Here is an 11,918-nt window from a genome sequence, read left to right on the forward strand (position 1 = left end):
ATAAGAAGAAGTGAAGGTTTTGGGGTTTTCTTTGGGATTTTTTTTTTCGTTTTTGGGGACAGGATCAACTTAGTATTAAATATCTACATAAAACCTTTATTTTATTTTAGCCTAAGAGAGTTGAATGATTTGAGCCAAGAATGGTGTTGTGAAACATTAAGGTTTTCATTTATAATTTTTTGCAAAGTTTTATTGATGAGTGAGTCAGTCAGTCCTGCTGAGAAAAACCACAGACCTGGGTCAGAGGTTTAATTTCTTTTATCCAGTTTAAATCACTCCAATACAATGTAGATTTTGGGGGGAAGGGTGGGGGCTTGTTATTTGTATTGTAATAGATTCAGAATAAACAGTAAAGTTTTCTAACTCCTGAAACCAGGACCAACTCCCTCTGTTTGACTCAGTATCAGGAGAACGTTATTGTATTTCTATATGTTTGACTGTTAAATTCACTGAATCCTGAACTCCAATCTTCACTTCATTATTCATATTTAGTATCCAGCATTATTACAGCGTTTGGCCGTAGTAGGAGGCCCAATGTGAAGAAGATGTGATAGTTTGGAAACCAGACAGGCCACTGGCTCAGACGCCACACATTCTGTCTTTCTTCTCTGTTTGTCAGCACTTCCAAACATGGCTACCTGCAGAGAGCAACAGACAGCAAGGCTGACTCGTAGGGATGCCAGGCTCCTGTATATTATGTTTTTAGCATACCTTGGATTTTTTCACCGTAGCCTAAGTTACTCCAAACAGAGCCGAGCAGTCCAAGTCCTGCTGATACCAAGGCCGCTCCAAACAAACCTGTTGCTGTGATACAGTTCCTGTCCCTCGTCCCCTGAGAGGCCGATGAAAGATAATTGCAGGGGAACTTATTGCATGCTGGGTTTTTTTTTTGCATCGTTGTACCATGCAGAACTCAACCTCTCTATGCCTTCAACTAACATTTGTAATATCAGCATTTTTACAATGGATTCGTGATTAACCAGCCTTTTACAGGCCTGTATATAAATTACATTACGAGTGGAAACATGAGAATACATTTCTGGGGACTGCAATAGAAATGGGGAAAAAAAGAAGAAAAAAGGTTGGATTAGTGACTGTTTGAGTTTGAGAGAAGCACAGAAAGAAATGAATCACATTACATTATTTATAACCTCAATAAACGTTTGCCTGAGTATTTTATGACCTTCGTTAGTAATTTCAAGTTTTTAAAAACAGCAATAAGTCAATGTTATAAACCATGTTGTGAACAGAGGGAAACAGATGACTAGGTATGACAGAAAGACAGTTAGTTGGTTAACTGTCATTTTGGGATATTTGTAAATACACAATAATTTTAGTTCAGCGACTGGATGTCCTAAAATTTAGTGTATATATATATATATATATATATACCACAAAAAAATATATATATATATATATATATATATATATATATATATATATATATATCTTCTTTCCTGTCCAGTTGGTATATTGCATGGAATTACAGCAAAAGGTAAGTTGTTGATGCTACTACAACAACAACAACCAGTTATATATATATATATAAAAATTTTAAATAGATAAAATAAAAAATAAAAAACAAAAATAAATACATAAATCAAGAATAATCTTAATTATCGGTCATAAGAAAGTGGACACAGTGACATCAGGTGTTAAACATCTTCAGTAGGAGACAGATCTGAACCAGTCAAACAGGCAGTAAAGTCAAGTACATTGACTGTCTGTCATTAAAGACACAAAAAATGATGGCAGTTTTTTTTAAAATCATATTATTGTAGGTGTAACTCTGAAAAACTGACATTTATACATTATATTCCACCGCAGAGCACAGCAATCAAAGAGCTGCTTTTCTACTCACCGTCCCATTGATTTCTTAATGGGTTTTAAATTGAAGGAGACAGAATTTTATTCACTTTCTCCCATCCAGTGATTTGTTTTGATCCAAGGGTTGTTTTGCCCTTCGTGTGATTTATGACTTCTCTCAGCAACTAAATTAGGGACTAGATGTAATAAAGAAGCACAAACACATCTCAGGTCCCTCCACTCCTGCCTTCAGGATATCATAATGCACCAGAACAAACTGAATGCCGTCCCTGATTTTCCATGTCATGTCTCCAAATAGTCTTGCATTTTAAACTCAGACGGCAGTTGTGTAAGAATTCTCAGCAATTTAGTCCTCAAATTGTGTCTGTCATGTGCAGTTTAGTCTCCCCGCACAGTCGTGCACGGCCCCTCAGATTGTGGCTCATGTATCTGTCATGTCTCCATCTCTGCACCTTTACAGCTTCACTCAACAGCTCTGGCTGCAATTACAGCAGAAGTTGTATAAGGACACGGGAGGCAAAAGAATTTAAGGTCCATCCCTCTCTCTCTCTCTCTCTCTTGTTCGCTCTCCCTGTCTCACTACACACAGACAGAATAATTTTGGTATAGACATAACACATTCCCTCGCTTCATACCTCAACATCAACTTTTACAAATCTACATCTAATCTCAAAACCATAACTCTAATCTGACCATAATTCTAACCCCAACTCTCTCACATTTTCCTGCCAAAAATATAGTGATACCCGAAACACAGACATTTTCAATTATAAGGAATATTTTAATAATAGTCATATTTTTAATAGAATAAAGTCTATAATATGTTTTATTTTGAAAATCCACCAATCATGCTTTAATGATCAGTGCAGCGCTAGAAAAATGTTATTACCAATATATGCTTTTTCTTATAATCCTTCCTTCAATCTGATCTTAATTCCTAATTCTTAATTCAATCTCAGTCTTAAACCTTTAAATCTCTAAATTCCTCATAAATGGCCAGGGAGGATCTGAAAAATGTCCCTGTAAAAAAGTATTCCCACAGCGCCAGTGTTTTTCCCCCAAAAATGTCCCCACGTGTATAGCTATACCAGGATCTCAAATACACACAGACACACACTCACACAGAGATAGATGGCAGGAAAGAATTCTGTTGTATTTGGTTGGAGACGGTGGGTTTTAATGACACAGTGTCTTTCAGAACACCATCGCTGTAATTATCTTTAGTCTGACATGCATCTGTCATTGGCATCGATTGTTTGTCCTGATGCCCACCTCCTCCAGGGTGTGTGGAGGGAGGGGCTGGTGTTTATGTGTGTTTGGTTCCCCATGAGTTGACTTGTACTCAGCAGCCCACGGGAGGCCCAAACTGGAGCCATTGGAAAGATTGGTATCGTGTTAATGGCTCCACAGGCTCCAAAATACATAGCAGCAAAACCATAAGAGGCACTGGAATGTGGACTCCCTTGAATCATCGTCATAATGAGGGACAATAGTCCTCACAGATCCCAGGCCTGTTGTCCTCATAGGCTGTGGAGCACGTCGTGACAAAAGGCAAATTGTTCTGGCCGAGGCCACGTTAATCCACAGAGATAAAAATAATAATCCTGATATTATACAAGAGCTTTTACCTCCTTCTCACAGATCTGCTATGATATGAATATTTCATGTGACCAACATTATTTTTTTCTTCAAAACAATAGGACGTTCTGTACGAAGGCTCTGTTTCCTCTACTACAGACGTTCTGTACGAAGGCTCTGTTTCCTCAAAGTATTATCTGTACATATTGACTGTTTATTGACAGTGTTGCCAGGGGTAATATATTAATCACATTCGTACCGGTAATTCCCGCCTCTGTATGATTTACGATCAAAAAGTTCAATATTTGAAGCCTTTATTACAACGTCTAAATAAATTATTCAGCGCAGCAGGATACAGATGCTGCGCACACATCCTGGGCTGGTTTTATATGTTTGTCTAACAGAATATGTACACACACCTGACCTGTGGGGACGGTGTTGCGCAATGCAAATAATGATAAGCCCACTGTGCCCTCTGTAGGTGAGACAGTGCTACAGGATTTCCCTGAACTATGTTCTGTATAAATACAAACTAAATTGATACGATGAACTAAATTGATATAAGCTTTGTTTCTTTAGCACAAGGGTGTCAAACATATGGCCCGCGGGTCAAAACTGGCTCACTGGGGTGTTCAATCCGGCCCGAGTGATGAATTTTGAAAATTAAAAAAAAAATACACAAACACTTCACGTTCAGGATATTATTTGTAAAAAAAAAATACACAAACACTTCATGTTCAGCATATTATTTGTAAAATTGTTATTTCATTAAATGTGAATAAAAAATAATAATAAATATTTCATATACTTGTACTTTTTTGCATGAAAAACAAAGGGGAAAAACATGGACTTACAATAGCTCACGTTTACTGAAAATGTTATTATCAGCAGAAGAGATGTGGATTTTTAGAAAACGTAAACCATAATTAAAATTCCCAAATGTTCAGACTTCCTCATTCAACAGCAGCTCTGAGCTTATTGGGAAAAACATGTCAGACTTCCAGCGGAGAAGGCTTGTCTCCATAGCTCAGATGATTAGACCTTAAATAGCACTGTTGATGCTAATAATGGCAAATATCCCTCATTATCTTTTCCTCCACTGATAGCAGAAGTTGGGGGAGTGGGGGACGGAGGAGGGAGGGGTGCTTACCTCGGGCCTGAGATGCCTGGGAATAAAAACAGCCCTGGTCATGGGCTGGTGGCTCATATGTGAGGGTGTGGTGAATCTGAGGTTGATGGTGTGGATAAGACAAGGCTCTGCAGTGATGACAGTCAGGCCTCAGGTTCATGGTGGACCTCAGAGTGATGGAGTGGGTTGTGTGAAATTACTGCAATTAAACAAAACGTGATTTGTTTTAGATTTTAAAGTGACACAGTTTTGCTCGAAAACATCCTAAGGTTTTACAAAGGAACGTCAAAATCAACCTGTTTGGTTGGTGATTGGTGGGATGAAGAGTTTAATCACATCTCAGGGCATAGGCAGAAAAAGACGACTTCATATCCAATGACCTGACCTGAACTCGCATCTATTGATCATTGCTTTAACACACAATAGACAAACGTTGGTATTTGCACAGACTGTGGGGAAGTTGTTTTTTTTTTGCCCAGACTGGTGAGACTTCAGGCTTGCATCAGTCTCAGGGCAGTGAGTTGGTATTTTGCTGACTCACACAGTTGTACATCTGGATTGGTACAGAGAACGATGAACCAAAGTTTTGAAATCAACTCTTTCTAGCAGACGCCGTCAAGATGAATAGTTATGAGTACTCTTTTTTTTATTCCTTTCAACAATATACAAAAAAGTTTGGGTTTTTTTCGGCTGAAGTCAAAAATCTTTATTCTCAATTAATCATGATTATTATGAATTGCAGCTACTCTGTGATTGATAAGAATGAAATTGTTTTATTGTCTTACATTGATCCTAACACAACATCGTAAGAAGTCAAACATGGACTAGTCTCAGGCTGTCATTACTGGATGGATTGTTTTGTGAAAAAAATTCACAACCTCAGGTATAGTATGTCGGCCACTTTGGTCACATGATCCAGAGGTTTTGTTTTTCATCTTCTTCTGCATAGTTTCTTTTTGTTGCTTTGATGAACACAGTTGTTTTTGTTTTTCTCACAGTTGTAGTCTTCATGTACACCAGCCTAATGTGAAACAGAGAACTTGATGTGCTGTCATTTTCTTCCATGTATTCATTTAAACCCAGTGTTTTGCACTTTTTGACAAGTCACGAAATTCCAGACCAACGTCTCTGTTCCCTACATGCGAAAATTGGATTTTCATCCTTCCTAAAACATCATTTACCTTTGAGATGAAAGCGCTCCTTCTCCGTCTGCAGCCTGACCCTTTAAAACACCTCTGTGAGTGTCAGACAATCCCGTCTCACTTTGCAGAAAGAGAGACAGTGTGGTTTTTCATTACTCAATTTATGACTGTCAAACCATTGTGTATGTCCTGGTGAGGAGTGATCCAGACAGCTCATAAATGTCCAGGCTTCTGCCATCTTTGTGTTCACATGTGTGATCTCATAAATCACACTTGTCACTCCCGGGGAAACTGTCTCCCAGAAGCTTTTAGTCCAAGTTCTGCCCACAGTGTTATTTAAAAAAAAAAAAAGCCCAATGATTATTTATGATAAAGTTTGCTTTTTTTAACGTCACTTAGCAACTTTTAACGGTAACTTGTTTAATAAGTAGGGTTTTCCCGACACTATTTCTTACAGGATAAAACAAGTATAATTTGGTGTGTGTACTTGCTGATACAGAGTAGTGTCATTGATAATCAAACTACACATAGATAAATAAAAATCAAACTATGTGCTTTGGTTAGACAGCCGAAGAAACAGAAAGTGAGCGGAGCTTTTACACCAGTGACTAATTTCAATTGAAAACAACATCTCTTTTCTAATAAACAAGATGTCACTTCCCACAATACTCAATGCTTCTGAAATAAGACAACAAATAAGTGACACGTGAGGTCAATCAATTTACAATGAGACATTAGCACGTTTAGCACATGGGTGCATCTTTGAGTGTTTCATTAACTTGCTGTTATCGTGACAAGAACAATTATTTGAACGTATCTCTACCTAGGAACATAGTTTACAAATGATACACATTTTCTGTCCTATCCAATCGAATTACTCTACACTCGTGATGTCCAGCGCATCCACTCACACCCTATGCAGATAGGGTGTGACTGGTGATATGTTTTGCCCAGGGACACAGCATTAAGACCGGCAGAGTCATTAAGACTAGGCTCTCCTGCTGCTCCACCCACTGAGCCACGGCCGCTGTAGAACAAGATGTTCAGTACGAGGAACAAGAACAAAACAATGGTTTTCTTTCACACAGATGACAGTCTGCAAACCGTAATCTTTCAAATCCCGTCAAATCCCAGGGATGTACGTTTTCAGAAAAAACACATGCTTACTGTACATACTTTGTTTCTCTCCTCGATTACACTCATAAATGCATCTGAATAAGCATCACTAGATGTTTTGGCATTCCAGTGAAACCTTTAAAAACTTCATATTTGTGGATGTAACTCTTGTGCTGCACGACAGGTTTACAGTCTGCTGCTGGCAGGATGGATCCACCAAATAAACTTTCCAGATCCAGGGAGTGAAAACAACTCCCTTTCTTTTGTGAGGGAGACGAGGCTCGGCCCGATATTCATCAGTGGGGATAACCTTTGACCTCAGAATCATATGACGCTGAGTGCTGGAGATCCTGCTGCAGCCAGACAGTCTGTCTGAGATGCCATCTCTCTCTCTCTCTCTCCCTTACTCTCTCTCTCATCTTCCACTTCTTTTGCTCTGTTGCTGCGAGACATACCATACATCGCCTCCCGGTTGTATTACTGAGTTATATTAGAATGAAAAAGAATTAACACTGTGTAAATCCAACAATTCCACTGGCTTTTCACAACTGGTTGCTCTAATACACAGTCGATACACACGTTATTTACACACACTGCAGAAAAAAAGTTTGGAGTAAAATATTAATATTTAGTCACATTTATTTTCCGTGACATTTCTCCATTTAAAATTAAAATAATCATCTGGATTAGACACAGACAAAAACAGGTGAAAACACAGACGACTTACTGCTGTTATTTGTCTTAAACTATTTTCGTTGTGCTATTTGATACATCAATAAACATTTTCAATCAAAGGCCACGGTTCCAGTCAACAGTTCTAGGACTTCTTCAGTAGAACACGTGGGTAACTTTTTTAAATTCCAATCCAATTAAGAAGAAAACGGCTGGTAAAGAATGACAAACCACTAACTGCAGGTTTGAGGCATTGAGACTGGATGATGTCAAGCTTTGTTGTCTTTCAATAGAAAAAAGTTTTTATATAATTAAAAATAAAAAGATGTCATTTTCATTTGACAAACAACATGAAAATGCCTGTCTCTGTCACCACCTCCTATGCTGTCCATGCTAACAAACCTAACTATTCAAGCAAAGTAAAAGTAAAATGAAAATTCCTAAACATGCATTTATAGGTTTTTTTCCCAAGTCTAAGCTCATGCACACACACACACACACACACGGACACACGGACAGAAACACACACACAGTTTGCTGCAAACCCTAGAGATATCTCTGGGCAGACAGGACGATGGGCCATCACCACTCCAAACAATTACCATTAGGTAGTCCATGACAGAGGTTTTCCACACTGAACAGCAGACTGAAACAGCTGCTGACAAGCCCATCTCTCCCGAGCCCTGCTCCAGTCTGCTGCTGCTGCCACGCCAATCTGATCCCAGACCCCAGATAAGACAAAGTTCAAGGGGCAGAACAACTAATTGGCCTTCTGCAATATTTGATCAAATTGAACTCACGTCCAGGAACTCACTTAAACTGTTTCCATCCTGCAGCGCCGTCGCGGTAAATTGCAGCCTATAGTTGCTAATCAGTGTGATCACAGGTTTTATCCTTAACATGATGCAATGGATGACACATTAATGTATTGGAGGGCTGTTGTATGAGACACGCTGTAATTACGCAGAAGTATTGGATAAATCTCAGGGCAGGCTGCATTCATACTTTCACTGATCCAGACACGGTGTCTCTAAACATGTAATTATCTTTTTAAGAGAACTATGTCCCAATTGAATGAACTCACAAGGTTTCACAATATGTAGGAGCGGATAATATGGCGATTTTCACAAAGATAAGTACCCGGCTCTGCTGTTCATGCCCTAATCGGTGTTGAAGTGCATTGTGCTGCGTCTGCATAATGAAGCGGGGCAATTACAGAAGCTGTAATTTAATATTCTCCACCGCAGACTATTACCTTACTTTATTACGTTGGTGTTTTCAGTAAATGAGATCTGTGCCCTCCTGATGCACGGTGGCTCATGACGCCGCCGCGTCTTGATGAAAAAGGCAGCCTGAAGGTGGGCTGCAAGAGGCTGGGTCAGATCCTCCCCCACCGCCTCTGCTTACAGGAAGAGAACCCCCATGCTTACATTTCTGTACGCTTCACAATTTGGCAACTGTGATGTTTAAGGCATTTCACTCAAGTGAGTCATGGTTGAGAGTGGAGCGCGGTGCCAAGGAGGTGTTAGCTTTGAGTGCTGCGGTGTACAGCGTGAGGCACGGAGCATGAGGTGACATGTTTTGCTAGTATAGAGGATACGGGAGATACTCCTGTAATGAGTGCTTTGGGAGATAATGGTATGCACGAGACCGCCCCCTGTTATGTTTTCTCACTCGGCTCCAGCGGCAGAAACAACAAGGACAATGCTGAAACATGTCACGTAGACGGGCTGGGGACGCACATGCATTTGGGGCTGCAGCAGGAGGGGAATGTTGGTGGGGTGTTTACGAAAAATGTCTGCAAAGTACACAGCGGTGTGGGACTGTTGTAGAAAATCTGAGAAAATCCTCAGTGTGATGCTCTTACAGTCACTATTTATATTTCAGAGAGGAAAACAGTGTGATGCTCTTACAGTCACTATTTTTATTTCAGAGAGGAAAAGTGAACTGTGTGGGATTCACTCAAATTTGGATTTCAGGAAATATTTTATCTCAAACATTTTGACTGAGTCTGTATGTGGGGTTTATGTAATTAAAAAAAGTGAAATTTACAAAGGTAAATTTATAACATCACTGATTTAACTGGTTTATATTTCACTGATATCCAAAGACAACAATGAGCCGCTGCTGGTGCAGATCTTGGTGGAGGCAGCAAAACATGTGAACCTTCAATGAAATTTCAAAAACGTATAGTGAAAACATAGAAAAGTAAAAGTATACTATAAAATGGTAATATTTGTACATGAAAACATTCGCCGCCCCAGGTACTCGATTATCCATAGCAGGTTTTCATAACAATCGGTCAGCTGTCTTCATGGGTGGTTTAAAAAAATCAGCATTTTGAAGGATTTAAGGCAAAATATCTGCAGTCACTCAAAAAACTTCTACAAAGACGTTCAATAAACAGAAACAGATCATGTTTGTAAAGCTCGATTGATTTTAACATTGATAAATTTAAGCAGAAAGCTACTTAAAAAAGGGGTTGAGACTATGACATTGGAGGCTAAATTTCAGACCTCAGCTGGAAAGTGTGAGCTCCTTACTGTAAAGCAGGAGCACCGACCAACCCTCCACCGCGTGGCCCTTTTTTTCCGGACGGGCGAAGCAGTGGCAAGAATAAACTGTTTCAAACCACCATTGGTCACCAGTCTATTATCTCCAGACGGCCTCGTTTGAATTGGTTTTGGGGCAGACTTGGCAGTGACGGTTTGTGGATGCCCAGGCTCATGACTGTGCTTTAACACCACGCACCGGTGCCTGAGCAGAGAGCAGCGTCTGGACCAGCCCGGTGTATGGTCCGCAGCTGTGAGCTCCTGTCCAGGAACAACTGGCTGTGACACCATTTCCAAGGTTATTCTCTCACATACTGAGTCTTTATTTCCAGTGGTCAAGCTCCCTCGCAGTATACCCACCATGGATAAACGCAGCCTTGTCAGTAGATTTTTCCCCTCGGAGCAGCTGTCCGCAGCCCCTCAGGCAGCTCTCTGCTTCGCAACCCATGCAAGTGCGTGACGACTAAAAAAAAAAAAAAAACCTCCAAGTGAAGAGACTGTTTTCATTTTGGAGCTCACCTACTTAAAATATCACGCCAAATATTCTGCTCAAAGCTACTGCAACAACTCGCTCTGTACTGTACTGTGGACACTCCTGTGTACTGTGGGTATGCCATGTGTAAATAGTGCATACCTCATTGAAATCACACCTTAAACCATTTCACAATTCTCGGTAAATGCATTAGTCACTGACGTGATGTGAATGTTTCCAGAGATGGTTTCTAGTCCCACTAAATTACTATCTTTCCAAGGTTATATTGCCAATAACACAAACACCAAGTGGTTTGACCTTAAAGTGTGGAAAAGTATTCATTTGAATTCTATTTATAACCAGAATTATAACCGTTTAGACCTAACCCAAGTCCAACCAGAGGTTCCGTATCACACTTCTTCTCTACTTTGACTGCAAGTCCAATTCAGATTCACATCTTCATCTGTCCAGCAAACCTTAAAATATAAGTCTGACCTCCTGAGACCTTGATCTCCCATTGAAGCTCTAAGGTCACCTGAGTGGTTAACAGATAATGTCAGTGTTTTCTACCAACATTCCTCATCACTCATCGTTGCTTTAATAGACAGTCAATACAAATGCGATCATTTACCAACATTGACCAAAAGAGTTTTAGTTTCACCACAGCACCTACAGCTTAAAATGCCACCTGAACTTGCAGCATGTGTGGGGGCTTCAACTTCAGGTCAGACGTCCAGTTAGCATCAGAGCAGCCACGGTGAATCACAGTCTATGAGCTGACTGACAATTATCAAATGGATTGTGAGAGACTGTAGGTAACGTTACATACACAATCAATGGAAATGGTGCGACAACTCGTGGTGTAATATCAGGTAACATAAATTTTCTTTTGTACAAATGAGAAAATTGATGATGCGGCTTATATCAAAGATAACGTCTTGTTGTCTCTCTAGGGCTGTTTACCTGCAGAGGGTTTTATGGAGAGTTTGCAGTCATGTTGTGTATCTGTGTGTCACTAATCAGGCCTTGACTCTTACCTGGACTGACAGGCAGAGAAAGGGAGGAGAGGAGCTGGCTCCACACTGCTCACTCAGCCAGAAAGCCTGGAAACGGCAGGGCTAACGCAGGTCAAGTGATTTGGCGCCTTGGGTGTATTAAAGCTATTTACAAGAGACTAAAGGATTTACGTCGCTTCACCCATTGGGTCTGCACTTTTATGTGACCTGGCAACGGGCTGCTGTGTTTTTTTAGACCCTCTCAATCAATACTAAAGGGTAATAAACAATGTTGCCTTTATGGATGTTTGGCTTTTTGTTTAGTTGCAAGGGTAAGAAGGTTTTATGGGTGGCTCCTGACGCCTGGTGTGAAGGCAAACATGAGATTACAGAGTTTCTCTGCATTCTGTCTCTCCTTCACACACACACACACAC

This window comes from Cynoglossus semilaevis, chromosome 10 (assembly GCF_000523025.1).
Source record: "Cynoglossus semilaevis isolate Cse_v1.0 chromosome 10, Cse_v1.0, whole genome shotgun sequence".
In the NCBI taxonomy this organism is placed as follows: domain Eukaryota; kingdom Metazoa; phylum Chordata; class Actinopteri; order Pleuronectiformes; family Cynoglossidae; genus Cynoglossus; species Cynoglossus semilaevis.